Source organism: Arachis hypogaea, chromosome 11 (assembly GCF_003086295.3).
Source record: "Arachis hypogaea cultivar Tifrunner chromosome 11, arahy.Tifrunner.gnm2.J5K5, whole genome shotgun sequence".
NCBI lineage: Eukaryota > Viridiplantae > Streptophyta > Magnoliopsida > Fabales > Fabaceae > Arachis > Arachis hypogaea.
Genome location: NC_092046.1, coordinates 86552194 through 86572699, shown reverse-complemented (window position 1 = coordinate 86572699; position 20506 = coordinate 86552194). Strand labels below are relative to the sequence as shown.

Sequence of the window (20506 nt, the reverse complement as noted above, 5' to 3'; positions counted from 1 at the left end):
CTTTTGATTTATTTTGAACATGTCTCTCACTTTTGTATTTTGTTTTGCCTAGAGGCTTGTATTTGAGAGAACAAAACTTGTATAAGCTGTTTTTACTATCTGGTTTCATATATGGTCTGTATATGGCTGGCCGGCTTAAACTCCGTGAACCGTGGCTAGATTCTTATGATATTATACTACTATATTTTATTATATTACATCTGTTTTCTTGTGCTTTAAGTTAGTAGCTTTGTTAGCACGTTTCGCACTTTTCAAATCCTGTTTCGAGCTATATCCTTCATCGGGCTTTTAGATTATACTATTCTTTCTATATATATTATATGTATAAGCTTAGAACTGTCGTAACCTTTGATTAACTTTTGCTTTATGACGCGAGGTAAGGCTTAGGCTAATTAGGGTGTTACAAAATACAAATTACAAAATGAATTAAAATTCCTAATCTAGATGCTTCTTGTGCCTTAGATTGAGTGATATGTGATGGGATCAGCTTGCTTGCAAGATTCAGGGGTGTATCGGGCCTTTAGCAGTGTTGCCAGCATTAAAATTCTGCTCCCAGGCCTTTCTTCAGCATTTGTATCCTTCCAATGTTTTCCTGGTCACGCATACGCGTGGGTGATGTGTACGCGTGACCTTTGTTTTTTTAACGTTGAGATGAGCGTTGGACACAACGTTGCTGGGCCAACGTTCTACCCACGCGTGCCCGTGGACGACGTGCACGCGTACCTTGTCAATTCTTCACTTTGCACGTACGCATGGCTTGTCAATTTTTCTCTTTTCATGCGTACGCGTAAGTGACGCGTACGCGTGGCCTCTGATTTTGCACTTATGACGCGTACGCGTGGGGCACGCATACGCGTGGTTGTCGATTTTTCCAGGCTTCTTGTCACGTACGTTTGGGGTAACGTTGGATCACCAACGTTCCTTCCAACGTTGCTTCTTCAATTTTTCCATACAGCATTGGTTCATTGTCAACGTTTACTCTAACTTTGCCACCAACATTAGCTCTCCAACTCATGCTTGAGATTTTCTTAATGCAAAGATTTTTCATGCTTTTGCTCCTTTATCAACAAAATTTGTATGAAAACTAAAGCTAAAATCTAGTGAAAAAGCATAGAAAAACAGGCTATGATGCCCTAGCATCACAACACCAAACTTAAATCTTGCTTGTCCCCAAGCAAGAAAAGAATCATGCAATAAAGTTTGACAATCCAAGGTGAGAAGAGTAGTAGTATAATGTTCATGGTTAGCTAGTTTTCTATGCATACAACAATCACAAAAGAGATTCACATAATTGATGCCTCTATCTAGCTCATTTTATGAAATCTTTTTCCTTAAGTTTCTTCCTTGAACAAACTTTTCATTCTGTTGTTGGTTTCTTCTTTTCGGGTGTTTTGCACCATGAGTTACAAGCAAAGCTACGACTCTAAATGCTTTGTTTTCAAGTATTACCACTTGATACATAAGCACCACAAGCATTTAATTAGAGGATTCTTTTAGCTCATTTTGTTTCTTATCTTCTTGACTCTCTAATCATTGATGCTTAGAGCCTTGAGCTTTGAGGGAGTGTCTTTGCACTTGAGCCTAACCTTGACTCTAAGTAATTTATTTTCAAGCTTTTTGCTTGATACATAAACACCACAAGTACTTAACAAATGAATTGTCATTGGTACTCAGATCCTTCAGCTTTCTCATTCTTTCCCTTTTCTTTTTATTGCCTTAATTGCATTTGCTTTTTCAAGGTTTTCATGATTTTAAAAATTTCATAAAATGTCCTAGATGAAAACTTCAATTAGCAAATTCAAATGCAATTTAGCAACACTAGTCATGCTAGCTTCCCAATACTTATAAGCTCATGCTAAGTTCTTCTTTAAGGACCTTGGTTGTTTGTGATCATGAAACTAAATTGCTTTGAACTCACAAAATTCAAGATGGCAATCATAATGTCACAGCAGCATATTACAATTGAACAATCAGACTTTGCTTATTCACAAGGAGCAATCACACATATATACAAAGAAAATAGAAGACAATCATGCAATTTAGAGTACTGGAAATAAATAAGAGGAGAAAGGAACTTTACCACCTTGTAGTTCATCTTCATTGTTGTTGTACTTTTCCTCCTATTTTTCTCCCTTCCTACACCAATTCAGATTGATTGCTTGTCTTCAAGCAGCAAATAAAACAGTGGTGATGAGGTCTATGATGGGTCATAACTATCTTAAACAATAAAATGTGAGTGATGTATGTGGTTAAGCAAGCAAAAATTAAAGATAACACTACAGGCCTAAGAAGCAAAGGCATTATAGTTAAACAAACAAGTGATGTTGCTGGATATGTGGCATAGAAAAATAAGTGGCACACCAAACTTAGTGTGACACTTTCTTTTGGAATTGATACAAGTATCAGAAAGATTAAAAACAGAATGTTGCAGGGCAACACCAAACTTAGAATGTAACCATATGCCCAACTTATTTGACAGAAAGCTAAATAAAACAAACTGTTGTATGAATTAACACAATCACCAAGACCCAGAGATGTCACAGGCAGAGGGCTCTTGGTGAGGCATTAACACAAACAGTCAAAGAGCATAGAAAATAAAGAACAAAAGCAATTAAATGAACAGCAAGAAAAATATCTAATCTAGGTAATCAACAACCGGTAGATTGTCAATCACAATTAATCCCCAACAACAGCGCCAAAAACTTGATAGTCAAAAAATAAATTCCGCGCAATAACTACCGGCAAGTGCACCGGGTCGTATCAAGTAATAAAACTCACTAGAGAGTGAGGTCGATCCCACGAGGATTAATGGATTAAGCAATCAATAGTTGATTAATTAACCTAGTTAGATGAGCAGATTGGAGTGATAAGTAGCAGGAAATGTAAGTTTCATAAAAGTAAAGGAAAGCAATAAAGTGCAGAAAAGTAAATTGACATAAATGTAAAGTGCAGGAAGTAAATGATAGAAAGTAAATATAAGAACTAAAAATAAAATGAACATTGGAATCAAGAGATATTGAATTCTCCGGATCAAGTTCACTCTCTTCTCTTCCTCAATCAATGCACTCATTGATCTTCTTGGTAATCTTAGGTGATTGGATCCCAATGTCTTGGCTCACTAATCTCTCTAAGCTTGAACAATTTCCCAATGTCTTGGTTCATGGGAAGAGATGAAGCTTGGTCACTGATTATACCACACACATTCATAGATCAAAGTATTGGTAGGATTAAATGTCATAATATCCATCCAACCCCCAACCTAATACAATGTGAGAAAGCATTTCTAGCATGATTTCCTCATCCCTCTCTCAAGGATCAAAGGAAATCTAATTATGAATAGCATCTCCGTCAAGACAACTATTTAATTGAGTTAAGATCGAAAGCTTTCTAGTATGACCAAGAGAAAAGACAGAGAAAGAATGATGACAATTACAATTGATCCATTAAATAACAATAGAGCTCTCTAACCCAATGAAAAGAGTTAGTTTAATTTATTGCTCTATTCTAACAAAGAAGGAAGAAAGTGCAGAAAAATAAAGATGAAGATTAATAAATAGAACGGAAATTGAAACTTTAAATTAATAATGGAAATTACAAACTAAAATTAAACTACCAAAAAAGCAGAAAAGAAAAGAAAAGAAAGAAAAGTGCATGGACAGTGTGTGTCAGGGGATCTGGATACATGATTCTGGACTCCCCTCCAATCCAGAATGATTCCTCCAATCCAGCTAATGCCTATATATAGGCTTACAAAGATGAAAATACAAATTACAAAATGAATTAAAATTCTTAATCTATATGCTTCTTGTGCCTTGGATTGAGTGATATGTGATGGGCTCAGCTTGCTTGCATGATTCAGGAGTGTATCGGGCCTTTAGTAGTGTTGCCAGCATTAAAATTATGCTCCTAGGCCTTTCTTCAGCGTTTGCGTCAACGTTGGCATGCAAACATTCCCTCTAACATTTTCCTGGTCACGCGTACGCATGGGTGACGCGTACGCGTGACACTTGTTTTTTTAACGTTGAGATGAGCGTCGCACACAACGTTGCTGGGCCAACGTTCTACCAACGCGTGCGCGTGGATGACACGCACGCGTGCCTTGTCAATTCTTCCCTTTTCACGCGTACGTGATGAGCGGATAATTTATACCCTTTTTGGCATTGTTTTTATATAGTTTTTAGTATGTTTTAGTTACTTTTTATTATAATTTTATTAGTTTTTTTTTTCAAAAATCACATTTTTGGATTTTACTATGAGTTTGTGTGTTTTTCTGTGATTTCAGGTATTTTCTGGCTGAAATTGAGGGACCTGAGCAAAAAATCTGATTCAGAGGCTGAAAAAGGACTACAGATGCTGTTGGATTCTGACCATCCTGCACTCTAAGTAGATTTTCTAGAGCTACAGAAGCGCAATTGGCACGCTCTTAATTGCGTTGGAATGTAGACATCTTGGGGTTTCCAGCAATATATAATAGTCCATACTTTGCCCGAGATTTGATGGCCCAAACTGATGCTAAAAGCCAGCCTAAAACTTTCTGGCGTAAAACGTCAGAACTGGAGTTAAACGCCCAAACTGGAACCCAAGCTGGCGTTTAACTCCAAGAACATCCTATGCACGTGAAACAATCAATGCTCAGCCCAAGCACACACCAAGTGGGCCCCGAAAGTGGATTTCTGCACTATCTGCACTTAGTTACTCATTTTCTGTAAACCTAAGTTACTAGTTTAGTATAAATAGCACTTTATACTTTATCTTTTATCATGCTATCATAGACCATTGTTCATGTTTTGGAGGCTGGCCTCATGGCCATGCCTAGACCTTTTTCACTTATGTATTTTCTACGGTGGAGTTTCTACACCCCATAGATTAAGGTGTGGAGCTCTGCTGTTCTTCATGAATTAATGCAAGTGCTATTGTTTTTCCTTCAATTCACGCCTACTTCTTCTCTAAGATACTCACTCGTACTTCAATTTGGAGAATGATATGATTCGTGACACTCATCATTATTCTCAATTCTATGAACGCGTGCCTGACAACCACTTCCGTTTTATCTGAGCTCAATGTAGTCATTGGGCAACAGCTTGAGTACGTATCTCTTGGGTATCTAATACACGGACCGAGTCCGTGAGATTAGTATCCTCGTGGTATAGGCTAGAACCAATTGGTAGTATTTCTGGGATTCGGAAAGTCTAAACCTTGTCTGTGGTATTCCGAGTAGGATCTGGGAATAGATGACTGTGACGAGCTTCAAACCTGCGAATGTTGGGTGCAGTGATAGTGTGCAAAAGGACAAGGGTCCTATTCCGACGCTAGCGGGAACCAACAGATGATTAGCCGTGCGGTAGCTGTACATGGTATTTTTCATCCGAGACGAGAAATCCGACAATTGATTAGCCGTGCAGAGATTGTAACTGGTATTTTTCATCCGAGAGGATCATACAGCTTGCGATGGAAGGGAGCACGCATGGTTGGAAGAAGGCAATAGGAAAGCAGAGGTTCAGAAGCAACAAAGCATCTCTAGACGCTTATCTGAAATTCCCACCAATGAATTACATAAGTAAATTTATTTTATTTTATGTTCTATTTATATTTTAATTATCAAAACCTCATAACCATTTGAATCTGCCTGACTGAGATTTACAAGGATGACCATAGCTTGCTTCAAGCCGACAATCTCCGTGGGATCGACCCTTACTCACGTAAGGTATTACTTGGACGACCCAGTGCACTTGCTGGTTAGTTGTGCGGAGTTGTGAAAAGTGTGAATCATAATTTTGTCCACCAAGTTTTTGGCGCCATTGCCGGGGATTGTTCGAGTTTGGACAACTGACGGTTCATCTTGTTGCTTAGGTTAGGTAATTTTATTTTATGCTTAAGCTTTTTATTTTTATTTTTTTTATTTTTAAAAAAAATATAAACAAATTTTTAGTTTTCGAAAAATTCAAAAAAATATGTTCTTCAGAATTTTTAAGAATGAATTCTAGAGCTTCTTGAGATATGTTAAAGCCTGGCTGGCTGTTAAGCCATGTCTAATCTTTTGGAGCGAGGTTTCTACTTTTCATTGTAGAAAGGACATGTCTGTATTTGTATGCTGAAGCTTGGCTGGCCATTTAGCCATGTCTAATTCTTTTGGACCGAAGCTTTAGACTAACATTGCATGAATCCTGAAATTCTTATTAAAAATTTTGTATCTCTTTATTTTCTTTTGCTAAAATAATTTCGAAAATATACAAAAAAAATAATAAAACCATAAAAACCAAAAGTTTTATGTTTCTTGTTTGAGTCTAGTGTCAAATTTTAAGCTTGGTGTCAATTGCATGTTTTAATTTTTCTTAAGAGTTTTGAAAACTCATGCATTGTGTTCTTCTTTGATCTTCAAGTTGTTCTTGATGATTTTCCTTGTTTGATCTTTAATTTATCTTGTTTTGTGTCTTTTCTTGTTTTTCATATGCATTTTTGAATTCATAGTGTCTAACCATTAAAAATTTCTAAGTTTGGTGTCTTGCATGTGTCTCTTTTCTTAAAAAATTTTCAAAAATATTTTCTTGATGTTCATCATGATCTTCAAAGTGTTCTTGGTGTTCATCCTGACATTCAAAGTGTTCTTGCATGCATTATTAGTTTTGATCTTAAATTTTTATGTTTTGTGTCATTTTGTTGTTTTTCTCTTCCTTCATTAATTCAAAAATCAAAAATAATATCTTTCCCTTTTTTTCACTCATAAATTTCGAAATTTTGGGTTGATTTGGTCAAAAATTTTAAAATTTAGTTGTTTCTTGTTAGTAAAGTCAAATTTTCAATTTAAAAATTCTATCTTTTCAAATCTTTTTCAAAAATCAAATCTTTTTCATTTTTCTCCTTAATATTTTCGAAAATTTTAAAATTAATTTTCAAAATCTTTTTCTTAATTTTTATTCCATATTTTCAAATTTATTACTAACATTTAATGTTTAGATTCAAAAATTTCAAGTTGTTACTTGCCTATTAAAAAAGGTTCAATCTTTAAATTCTAGAATCATATCTTTTAGTTTATTGTTAGTCAAGTAATCAACTTTAATTTCAAAAATCAAATCTTTTTAATTTCCTTTTCAATCTTTTTCAAAATGATTTTCAATCATATCTTTTTCAAAATTTAATTTCAAAATCCTTCTCTAACTTCTTATCTCTTCAAAATTGATTTTCAAATTTTTTTCAATTAACTACTTGACTTTTTGTTTGATTTTAAAAGTTTACTATTTCTTATCTCTTTCAAAACCACCTAACTACTCTTCTACCTCTCTAATTTTCGAAAACCCCTCACCACTTTTTCAAAATTCTTTTTAATTAACTAATTGTTTTATATTCTAATTTTATTTTATTTTTTTTCTTAATTTTTGAATTCTAACTCATAATTAAAATAAATACAAAAATATTTTTTTATTTCCTTTTAAATTAATATTCGAATTTCCTCTCTCTCTCATCTCTTTCTATTTATGTTATTTATTTACTAACACTTCTCTTCTTCTTAAAATTCGAACCCTCTCCCTCTCTCTGTGTTCGAATTCTCTTCATTCTCTCTCTACCTCATTCTTCTATTCTTCTCTATTCTCTTCTTTTTCATAGACATTCTTGTCGAAACTGATCCTGAACCTGAAAGGACTCTAAAGAGGAAGCTAAGAGAAGCTAAAACACAACACTCTGGAGAGGACCTAACAGAAATTTTCGAAAAAGAAGAAGTTATGACAGCCGAAAATAACAACAATAGTGGAGATGCAAGGAAGGTGCTTGGTGACCTTACTGCACCAACTTTTGACTTCTATGGAAGAAGCATCTCAATTCCTGCAATTGGAGCAAACAACTTTGACACTGAATTGCAAGTTTCATGGACTTCCATTGGAAGATCCTCATCAGTTCTTAGCTGAATTTTTGCAAATCTGTGACACTGTTAAGACCAATGGGGTTAATCCTGAGGTCTACAGACTTATGCTTTTCCCTTTTGCTGTAAGAGATAGAGCTAGGACATGGTTGGACTCACAACCTAAAGAAAGCCTGAACTCTTGGGAAAAGTTGGTCAATGCTTTCTTGGCCAAATTCTTTCCACCTTAAAAGTTGAGCAAGCTTAGAGTAGAAGTCTAAACCTTCAGATAGAAGGAAGGTGAATCCCTCTATGAAGCTTGGGAAAGATACAAGCAATTGATCAGAAGGTGTCCTTCTGACATGCTTTCAGAATGGAGCATCCTATGTATATTCTATGATGGTCTGTCTGAATTGTCCAAGATGTCATTGGACCACTCTGCTGGTGGATCTCTTCACCTGAAGAAGACGCCTGCAGAATCCCAGGAACTCATTGAAATGGTTGCAAATAACCAATTCATGTATACTTCTGAAAGAAATCCTGTGAATAATGGGACAACTCAGAAGAAAGGAGTTCTTGAGATTGATACTCTGAATGCCATATTGGCTCAGAATAAAATATTGACTCAGCAAGTCAATATGATTTCTCAAAGTCTGACTGAAAGGCAAGCTGCATCAGGCAGTACTAAAGAAGCCTCCCCTAAAGGAGAAGATTATGACCCTGAGAATCCTGGAATGGAAGAGGTGAATTACATGGGAGAATCCTATGGAAACACCTATAATCCTTCATGGAGGAATCATCCTAATCTCTCATGGAAGGATCAACAGAAGCCTAATCAAGGTTTTAATAATAATAATGGTGGGAGAAATAGGTTTGGCAATAGCAAGCCTTTTCCATCATCCTCTGAGCAACAAACAGAGAATTCTAATCAGAGCCTCTCTGACTTAGCAACCATAGTCTATGATCTATCTAAGACCACTCCCAGTTTCATGACTGAAACAAGGTCCTCCATAAGAAATTTGGAGGCACAAGTAGGTTAGCAGAGTAAAAGAGTTACTGAACTCCTTCCTAGTACTCTCCCAAGCAATACAGAAGAGAATCCAAAGAGAGAGTGCAAGGCCATCAATATGTTCAACATGGCCGAACCTGTAGAGGAGAAAGAGGCAGTGATTTCCAGTGAGGAAGACCACAATGGACGTCCACTGGCCACTAAGGAGTTCCCTAATGAGGAACCAAAGGAATCTGAGGCTCATACAGAGACCATAGAGATTCCACTGAACCTACTGTTGCCATTCATGAGCTCTTATGAGTATTCTTCCTCTAAAGAGGATGAAGATATTATTGAAGAGTAAGTTACTCAGTATCTAGGATTAATCATAAAGCTGAATGCCAAGTTATTTGGTAATGAGACTTGGGAGGATGAACCTCCATTACTCATCAATGAACTGAATGCTTTGGGGCAACTAAAGTTACCTCAGAAGAAACCGAATCCCGGAAAGTTCTTAATACCTTGTACCATAGGCACCATGACCTTTAAGAAGGCTCTGTGTGACCTGGGATCAGGAATAAACCTCATGCCACTCTCTATAATGGAGAAACTAGGGATTTTTGAGGTACACGATGCTAAATTCTCATTAGAATTGGCAGACAAATCAAGAAAACAGGCTTATGGAATTGTAGAGGATGTCTTAGTGAAGGTTGAAGGCCTGTACATCCCTGCTGATTTTATAATCCTAGACACTGGGAAGGATGAGGATGAATCCATTATCCTTGGAAGACCCTTCCTAGCCACAGCAAGAGCTGAGATTGATATGGACAGAGGAGAGTTAATCCTTCAATTGAATGAGGACTACCTTGTTTTTAAAGCTCAAGGATCTTCTGCTGTAACCATGGAGAGGAAGCATGAAGAGCTTATCTCAATACAAAGTCAAACAGAGCCCCCACACGTAACTTCTAAGTTTGGTGTTGGGAGGCCACCATTAAGCTCTGAGTCTCTGTGAAGTTCTCTAAGAGCTCACTGTCAAGCTATTGATATTAAAAAAGTGCTTATTAGGAGGTAATCCAATGTTATTTAATTATATTTATTTTCCATTGCTATGTTATGTTTTCTTTAGGTAGATGATCATGTGAAGTCACAAAAACAACTGCAGAATTAAAGCGCAATCAAAAACAGCATCAAAAACAGCACACCCTGGAGGACAGGCTTACTAGCGTTTAAACGCCAGTAAGGATAGCAGAATGGGCTTTTAACGCCTAGTCTGGCAGCATTCTGGGCGTTAAATGCCAGAATGGGCAGCATTCTGGGCGTTTAACGCCAGAAAAGGGTGTTTGGCGTCTGGCTGGCGTTAAACGCCAGAAAAGGGTGTCTGGCTAGCATTAAAGGCCAGAAAGGGACAGTAGACTGGCGTTTAACGCCAGGAAAGGTAGCAGAGCTGGCGTTAAATGCCAGGATTGGCACACAGAGGGTGTTTAAATGCTAGAATGGTGTAGGGAGCAGAATTCCTTGACACCTCAGGATCTATGGACCCCACAGGATCTCCACCTACCCCACCTCTTCTTCTCTCATCTTCACACCTTTCCATAACACTCTTCCCCAAATATCGTTCCCCAATCACATCAATACCTCTTCCCCAAACACCACTCACCTATCAAATCCTACCCTCTTCTCCATAATCTCTTCACCACTCACATCCATCCATCATAAAACCCCACCTACCTCACCATTCAAATTCAAACCATTTCCCTCCCAAACCCTTCACACACGAGTTTCCCCCCTCTCTTTTCCTATAAATACCCCTCCTTACCACCTTCCATTTCTCACATCATACACACTTACCCCCCTTGGCCGAACCCACTCCTCCCTTTCATCTCCTCCATTTCTTCTTCTTCTCCTCCTTTCTTTCTTCTTTTGCTCAAGGACGAGCAAACCTTTTAAGTTTGGTATGGAAAAAGTGCTGCTTTTTGTTTTTCCATAACCATTAATGGCACCTAAGGCCGGAGAAACCTCTAGAAAGAGGAAAGGGAAGGCAATTGCTTTCACCTCCGAGTCATGGGAGATGGAGAGATTCATCTCAAAAGTGCATCAAGACCACTTCTATGAAGTTGTGGCCAAGAAAAAGGTGATCTCCGAGGTCACCTTCATGTTCAAAAAGAGTGAATATCTAGAGATCCAACATGGGATTCGAAGAAGAGGTTAGGAAACTCTCACCAACCCCATCCAACAAGTCAGGATCTTAATGGTTCAAGAGTTCTATGCTAATGCATGGATCACTAAGAACCATGACCAAAGTATGAACCCAAACCCAAAGAATTGGCTCACAATGGTTCAGGGGAATTACTTGGATTTCAGTTCGAAAATGTAAGGTTAGCATTCAACTTGCCGATAATAAAAGGAGATCCTCATCCTTTCGCTAGAAGAGTCAACTTTGATCAAAGGTTGGACCAAGTCCTCATGGACATCTGTGTGGAAGGAGCTCAATGGAAGAGAGACTCAAGAGGCAAGCCGGTTCAATTGAGAAGGCCTGACTTCAAACCCGTGGCTAGGGGATGGTTGGAGTTCATCCAACGCTCTATCATTCCTACTAGCAACCGGTCTGAAGTTATTGTGGACCGGGCTATCATGATCCATAGTATCATGATTGGAGAGGAAGTAGAAGTTCATGAAATCATATCTCTAGAACTATACAAGGTGGCTGACAAGCCTTCCACTTTGGCAAGGTTAGCCTTTCCTCATCTCATCTATCACCTATGCAATTCAGCTGGAATTGTCATAGAGGAAGACATCCTCATTGAAGAGGACAAGCCATCAGTAAGAAGATCATGGAGCAAACAAGAGAGCCCACTCATGGACCTCAACAAGAGCATGAGGAAATTCCTCATTATGAAATCCATGAGATACCTCAAGGGATGCACTTTCCTCCACACAACTATTGGGAGCAACTCAACACCTCTTTAGGAAATCTAAGTTCTAACATGGAACAACTAAGAATGGAGCACCAAGAGCACTCCATCATCCTTCATGAAATAAGAGAGGACCAAAAGGCCATGAGAGAGGAGCAACAAGGGAAAGGAAGAGACATAGAGGAGCTCAAGCACTCCATAATATCTTCAAGAGGAAGAACTATCCGCCATCACTAAGGTGGACCCGTTCTTTAATTTCCTTGTTCTTATTTTTCTGTTTTTCGATTTCTATGCTTTATGTTTTATCTATGTTTGTGTCTTTATTACATAATCATTAGTGTCTAGTGTCTATATCTTAAAGCTATGAATGTCCTATGAATCCTTCAACTTTCTTAAATGAAAAATGTTTTCTGAAAAAGAAAAAGAAGTACATGAATTTTGAATTATATCTTGAAAATAATCCAATTATTTTGATGTGGTGGCAATACTTTTTATTTTCTGAATGAATGCTTGAACAGTGCATATTTTTGATATTGTTGTTTATGAATGTTAAAATTGTTGGCTCTTGAAAGAATAATGAAAAAGGAGAAATGTTATTGATAATCTGAAAAATCATAAAATTGATTCTTAAAGCAAGAAAAAGTAGTGAAAAACAAAAGCTTGCGAAAAAAAAATGGCGAAAAAAATAAAAGAAAAAAAAAAGAAAGAAAAAGAAAAAGCAAGCAGAAAAAGCCAGTAACCCTTTAAACTAAAAGGCAAGGATAAAGAGGATCCAAGGCTTTGAGCATTAATGGATAGGAGGGCCCAAAGGAATAAAATCCTGGCCTAAGCGGCTAAACCAAGCTGTCCCTAACCATGTGCTTGTGGCGTGAAGGTGTCAAGTGAAAAGCTTGAGACTGAGCGGTTAAAGTCATGGTCCAAAGCAAAAAGAGTGTGCTGAAGAGCTCTGGGCACCTCTAACTGGGGACTCTAGCAAAGCTGAGTCACAATCTGAAAAGGTTCACCCAGTTATGTGTTTGTGGCATTTATGTATCCGATGGTAATAGTGGAAAACAAAATGCTTAGGGCCACGGCCAAGACTCATAAAGTAGTTGTGTTCAAGAATCAACATACTGAACTAGGAGAATCAATAACACTATCTGAATTCTGAGTTCCTATGAATGCCAATCATTTTGAACTTCAATGAATAAAGTGAGATGCCAAAACTATTCAGAAGCAAAAAGCCACTAGCCCCACTCATCTAATTGGAACTGAGCTTCATTGAAATTTGGAATCTATTGTATTTTCTCTTCTTTTTATCCTATTTTGTTTTTAGTTTCTTGGGGACAAGCAACAATTTAAGTTTGGTGTTGTGATGAGCGGATAATTTATACCCTTTTTGGCATTGTTTTTATATAGTTTTTAGTATGTTTTAGTTACTTTTCATTATATTTTTATTAGTTTTTATTCAAAATTCACATTTCTAGACTTTACTATGAGTTTGTGTGTTTTTCTGTGATTTCAGGTATTTTTTTGCTAAAATTGAGGGACCTGAGCAAAAAATCTGATTCAGAGGCTGAAAAAGGACTGCAGATGCTGTTGGATTCTGACCCTCCTGCACTCAAAGTAGAATTTCTGGAGCTACAAAAGCCCAATTTGCGTGTTCTCAATTGTGTTGGAAATTAGACATCTTGGGCTTTCCAGAAATATATAATAGTCCATACTTTGCCTGCGATTTGATGGCCCAAACTGGCGCTAAAAGCCAGCCTAAAACTTTCTAGCGTAAAACGCCAGAACTGGCACCAGAACTGGAGTTAAACGCTCAAACTGGCACCCAAGCTGGTGTTTAACTCCAAGAACAGCCTATGCACCTGAAAGCTTCAATGCTCAGCTCAAGCACACACCAAGTGGGCCCCAGAAGTGGATTTCTGTACTATATGCACTTAGTTACTCATTTTCTGTAAACCTAAGTTACTAGTTTAGTATAAATAGCACTTTATAATTTATCTTTTATCATGCTATCATAGACCATTGTTCACGTTTGGAGGCTGGCCTCACGGCCATGCCTAGACCTTTTTCACTTATGTATTTTCTACGGTGGAGTTTCTACACCCCATAGATTAAGGTGTGGAGATCTACTGTTCTTCATGTATTAATGCAAGTACTATTGTTTTTCCTTCAATTCACGCCTACTTCTTCTCTAAGATACTCACTCGTACTTCAATCTGGAGAATGATATGATCTGTGACACTCATCATTATTCTTAATTCTATGAACGCGTGCCTGACAACCACTTCCGTTCTATCTGAGCTCAACGTAGTCATTGGGCAACAGCTTGAGTGCGTATCTCTTGGGTATCTAATACACGGACTGAGTCTATGAGATTAGTATCTTCGTGGTATAGGCTAGAACCAATTGGCAGCATTCCTGGGAGACGAAAAGTCTAAACCTTGGCTGTGGTATTTCGAGTAAGATCTGGGAAGGGATGACTGTGACGAGCTTCAAACCTGCGAATGTTGGGCGCAGTGACAGTGTGCAAAAGGACAAGGGTCCTATTCCAACGCTAGCGGGAACCGACAGATAATTAGCCATGCGGTAGCTATACTTGGTATTTTTCATTCGAGACGAGAAATCTGACAATTGATTAGTCGTGCAGAGATCGTAACTAGTATTTTTCATCTGAGAGGATCATACAGCTTGCCATGGAAGGGAGCACGCATGGTTGGAAGAAGGGAATAGGAAAATAGAGGTTCAAAAGCAACAAAGCATCTCCAGACGCTTATCTGAAATTCCCACCAATGAATTACATAAGTAACTTTATTTTATTTTATGTTCTATTTATATTTTAATTATCAAAACTTTATAACCATTTGAATCCGCCTGACTGAGATTTACAAGGATGACCATAGCTTGCTTCAAGCCGACAATCTCCATGGGATCGACCCTTACTCATGTAAGGTATTACTTGACTACCCATTGCACTTGCTGATTAGTTGTGCGGAGTTGTGAAAAGTGTGAATCACAATTTCGTCCACTAGTACGCGTGGGTGACGCGTACACGTGGCTTGTCAATTTTTCTCTTTTCACGCGTAGACGCTTACGCGTGGCCTCTGATTTTGCACTTATCATGCGTACGCCTGGGGCACGCGTACGCGTGGCTGTCGATTTTTCCAGGCTTCTTGTCGCGTACGTTGGGGGTAACGTTGGATCACCAACGTTCCTTTCAACGTTGCCTCTTCAATTTTTCCATATAGCGTTGGTTCAATGCCAACGTTTACTTTAACTTTGCCACCAACGTTAGCTCTCCAACTCTGCTTTTCTCTGCTTTTCTGCTTTTCCTTAGCCTATCATCAAACAAATAAGTGTATCAAAGTAACATACAAGATAATCTTTACTATACCAATTGTGCTAATAATGCTCAAAATCATAACTTCACTTAGTGTGATCTATTTCATCATATTTACCCTGTATATTAACAAAAATTCACTCATGCTTGAGATTTTCTTAATGCATAGATTTTTCATGATTTTGCTCCTTTATCAACAAAATTTATATGAAAACTAAAGCTAAAATCTAGTGAAAAAGCATAGAAAAATAGGCTATGATGCCCTGGCATCAATCCATCAAGCTCAAAAGGATCATATGTTGATGCGGAATCATCATAGATAGGGGAACTTGGTGCTAGCCCCATTTCTTCCGATTCTTCAATCACATTGTGCCTTGGAGGTTGTGCACTATCCTCCTTGACATCACTTTCAAACTCCATATAAGAAGGCTCTTCAACTTGAGATTCCTCTTTGTACTTAACATCTCCTAAATCTTCAACCACTCCTTCCTCTTGTTCAACAATCTCGGCTTCCTCCTCTTGTTGCACTTCTTGTCTCAACTTCTCTTCTTCCCTTTGAAGCTCCAAATTCTCCCTCTCACTGTGCTCCTCAATTAATCCTCCACATTCAACAATAGGAGTGTCTTGGATATTTGAGCACAATGATACCATGTGGTTTATCACTTCAGTCAAGCTAGCCACGAATTCCCCTAGCATCTTTTGCTCTTCTTCTTGCTTTTGACACCTAGCTAGAAGCTCTTGTTGCTCTTGCATAAGGGATTGGAGAGATTCTTCCAATGAAGGTGGTGGTGGAAGAGAGGGTTCATTGTTTGAGGGGAAGGTATTGTAATTGGAAGGTGGTTCAAATTGGTGAAAGTCTTGAGGTGGTGTATAAGGAAATTGTGCTTCTTGGGAGTATTGGTGTTGAAAATGTGGTGATTCTAGGTATGGTTCATATGGTGGTTGGTATGATGGATATGGGTTAGGATCATATGAAGGTGAATGGTGGTATGAGGCTTGTGAGTATGGTGGTTGACAATGTTGAGGAGGGGGTTCATAAGCATATGGTGATTGTGGTTGGCAACCACAATGAGGGTCAACCACACACATTAGATTGGTATGCATCTTGGAGTGGTTTTTGCTCATAGTACATTGGTGGGGTTTGTTGCCATGAAGGTTGATCAAATGCTTGAGGCTCCTCCCACCTTTGGTTGTTCCATCCTTGATGCATGTTCTCATTGTAATTTCCATCTCCTACAACATAGTTGTAACCACACTCATAGCCAAAGTGATGAGAATTCATAATGACAAGAGAAAATAAAAACAAATACTAATAAGAACTAATAAAAACTAACTCCTAAAGCAAGCAAAAACTAACAAAGAAGCATATTCACAATATCAACATATATACAATAGCCAATTACATAACACCATTGCAATTCCCCAGAAACGGCGCCAAAAATTTGATAGTATGAATTATGTCGGTCTAAAATTTTCTCAATAGAAATAGAATTTCTTCATTGTAAGCATAGTTCCAAACACTAATAATTCTCATATCAAATTTTAAATGTTTTGGTTGTCACAAGTACAAACCCGAATAAGAATTAACTAAAGTATTCAAACTTTGGATCGTCTCACAAGGAATTGCAATGAAGTGATCAATTATTAGCTATGAAGGAACAAGGGGGGTTTGATTTGGTAAAAGGGCAAGAAAATAAATGACAAGAAAAGTAAAGCAAACAATTAAAGAAAACAAGTGATAAAGAGAGACATTCATGGCAAGGATTGAAAATATAGGCTTTCTACCGTAGTCATTAATTATCATACAATGATGAACAAGAATTTATCCTATTTAGTCAACTCCAACAATGGAAGAAGGTACAATGTTATCTTCACAATTTAGAGAAAGTCAAATAAGACTAGTTAATCTCAATCCAAAAGTCCTGATCAACTCACTAATTGAATTAGTAAGAGATTAGAGTCAATGGAAATAATATTAACTAACAACTCTAGATCACCAACATAAGTTGGATATTAATGACTCAAGATTGCCTAATTTCTCTTTCGAAGCCAAGAATGCTCAAAAATCTACTCTAACATCCAACCAAGCATTTTGTCAAACACTTGGAAGGCATAAAAGGAAAGCATAATAAAATTGCAAGAAATATAAATTCTACAACTACCCAATACAAGGAATCAACAATAACAACTCAAATCAACAATAAAAGAACATCAAACATTAAATTGCATTAAAGGAAATCTGAATCCAACAAGAATTCATAAACATAAAAAGAGGCATAAAAAGGAAAATTAACAAGAAAACTAAGAAAATTAAGATATAGGAACAGGAAATTGAAAGGAAAACAAGATGAAAACAAGAATTAAAACCTAGTTCTAAGATGCAATTAACCTAAAAACCCTAATTCTAGAGAGAAGAGGGAGCTTCTCTCTCTAGAAAACTAACCTACATGATGCTAACCTAAAACTAATGTCTCCCCCCTTTGTCCAAGCTTGAATTCTGCATGAAATAGTCTCAAAAATGAGTTAGATTTGGGCCTGGGCAGCTCAGAAATTGCCCCAGCGAATTCACTATAAGTGAGTCACGTGCCGCTCATCACACGTGCGCATGGATGACGCGTGCGCGTCAATGGCCAAAATTCCTTTTCACGCGTACGCGTGGATGACACATGCGCTGGCTTGCAAATCTCTTCTCACGCATACACGTGAGTGACGCGTGCGCATAGATTTCAATTCTCCAAATGCTCATTTCTTCATGAATTCTCCACTTTGCATGCTTTTCTCTTCACTTCTTTCATCCAATACTTGCCTTATGAATCTGAAATCACTCAACAAACATATCATGGCATCGAATGGAATTAAGGTGAATTAAATTTAGCTATTTTAAGGCCTAAAAAGCATGTTTTCACACTTAAACAAAAATTTAAGGAGAATTACAAAACCATGCTATTTCATTGAATAAATGTGAGATAAGTTGATAAAATCCCCCAAATTAAGCACAAGATAAATCACAAAATTGGAGTTTATCATCTCTTTACTCTGCTCTGGTTACTCTTTTCTTTGTATCTATTTACTCTGCTCTGGTTACTCTTTTCTCTGTATTTATATTACTCTTTTCTCTTTAGCTCTTTACTCTGCTCTAGTTACTCGTTTCTCTTCTTTATCTCTTTAATCTACTCTGATTTCTCTGTTTAACATATGTATTTAAAGCTTATGTAAATTTTGGTATGAATAATTAGCCTATCCCAAGTATAGATTCATTAAGTCTATACTGAAATAGTTTAACTTTTCATATTATACCTAACCCAAGGCACAACTTAAGAACTAACTATGTTGCTCCTAGTTCGTTCGCTAATCCCTGTTTGATTCTGTCATTAAAACTTTACAGACTTTTTCTTCAATTTTTATCTCTTCTTTAACTTTTTATCTTTCCTTTATCTTTGCCTCATTGATATCTTATTACCACTCCCTAAGTATTTTATGAAGGTAATTATGAGTTTCTACGGTTAAAGTTGTCTTTTTAAACCTTTTACGAAAAACTGTCTTTTCCATATTATTTTATTATTTTTAATAAAATATTATTTTTAATTAAATATTATTATTTCATATTTTATTATTATTTATTATTTTATCATTAAATTTCGAAAATACCCCTTTTTATCTTTTAACCTTTAAAATTCACCTTTTACCACCCGTAACTTTTAATATTTCTACTTTAACCACCCTAACTTTTAAAAATTACAAAATAACCCCAGAAACACCAAAATAATTACTTCCTTGCCTTTTTTAAGATCAAAAGCCTGTTCTTCATTGTTCTTCACCACACTCAATGTGTTCTTCGTGTTTTTCGTAAATTCTTCAGATTCTTTCTCTGTTTTCACCCATCTTTCAATCTTTACAGTAACCGATTTTTACCATAATTTATAATAAATTCCTAGCCACTAAAACCCCATCTTTTTCACTTGATTTTCACACAAATTGAACCCCAATTTAAGGGTTAGGGTTTCGTTTTTCCAACTGCCCAGGAACACAAGTTCATAGCTTGAATTTCATCAAATTTCATCAAATTTTCACCAAAATTTCCACAAGAATCACTCATATAAACAATCAATTTCAAGCATAAACAAACCATATCATAATCACACAACTCAAACACAATTAATCAAGATTCAGTTTACCAAACCCTACGGTGCACGAATTGTAAATTACACTTTTCACAACTCGTACCACTAACCAGCAAGTGCACTGGGTCGTCCAAGTAATACCTTACGTGAGTAAGGGTCGAATCCCACGGAGATGGTTGGCTTGAAGCAATCTATGGTTATCTTGTGATTCTTAGTCAGGATATCAATTATAATTATCAGTTTGAATTGCGAAAAATAAAAGAGCATGAATTAAATACTTGTTATGCAGTATTGGAGAATATGTTGGAGCTTTGGAGATGCTTTGTCTTCTGAACCTCTGCTTTCCCCCTGTCTTCTTCTTTACGCACGCAAGGTTCCTCCTATGGCAAGCTGTGTGTTGGTGGATCACCGTTGTCAATGGCTACCATCCGTCCTCTCAGTGAAAATGGTCCAGGTGTGCTGTCACCGCACGGTTAATCATATGTCGGTTCTCACTCATGCTGGAATAGGATCCATTGATCCTTTTGCGTCTGTCACTACACCCAACCCTTGTGAGTTTGAAGCTCGTCACAGTCATTCAATTCCTGAATCCTACTCGGAATACCACAGATAAGGTTTAGACTTTCCGGATTTTCAAGAATGCTGCCAATGGATTCTAGCTTATACCACGAAGATTCTGATTAAGGAATCCAAGAGATACTCATTCAATCGAAGGTAGAACGGAGGTGGTTGTCAGGCACGCGTTCATAGGTTGAGAATGGTGATGAGTGTCACGGATCATCACATCCATCATATTCAAATGCGAATGAACATCTTAGATAGAGACAAGCGTGTTTGAATAGAAAACAGAAATAATTGCATTAATTCATCGGGATACAGCAGAGCTCCTCACCCGCAACAATGGAGTTTAGAGACTCATGCTGTCAAAGAGTACAAAGTTCAGATCTAAAATGTCATGAGGTACAAAATAATTCTCTAAAAGTTGTTTAAATACTAAACTAGTAACCTAGGTTTACAGAAAATGAGTAAACTAAGATAGATAATGCAGAAATCCACTTCTGGGGCCCACCTGGTGTGTGCTGGGACTGAGACTTGAGCTTTACATGTGCCTAGGCTGTTTCTAGAGTTATTGTAACCTGTTTCTGGCGTTTAACTCCAACTTGTAACCTGTTTCTGGGGTTTAATGCCAGAATGCAACATGGAACTGGCGTTGAACGCCAGTTTACATCGTTTATCCTTGAGAAAAGTATAAACTATTATATATTTCTGGAAAGCCCTGGATGTCTACTTTCCAACGCAATTGAGAGCGCACCATTTGGACTCTTG

General features: G+C 37.3%; 1 non-coding gene across 1 annotated transcript; it reads right to left on the bottom strand.

The window, feature by feature from the left end:
* Positions 1-8094: 8094 nt before the first annotated feature.
* LOC112724765 (small nucleolar RNA R71) lies at positions 8095-8202 on the bottom strand. Its single transcript, XR_003163912.1, has one exon. It is a non-coding gene; the product is annotated as a small nucleolar RNA R71 (small nucleolar RNA).
* Between the last annotated feature and the right edge of the window lie 12304 nt (positions 8203-20506).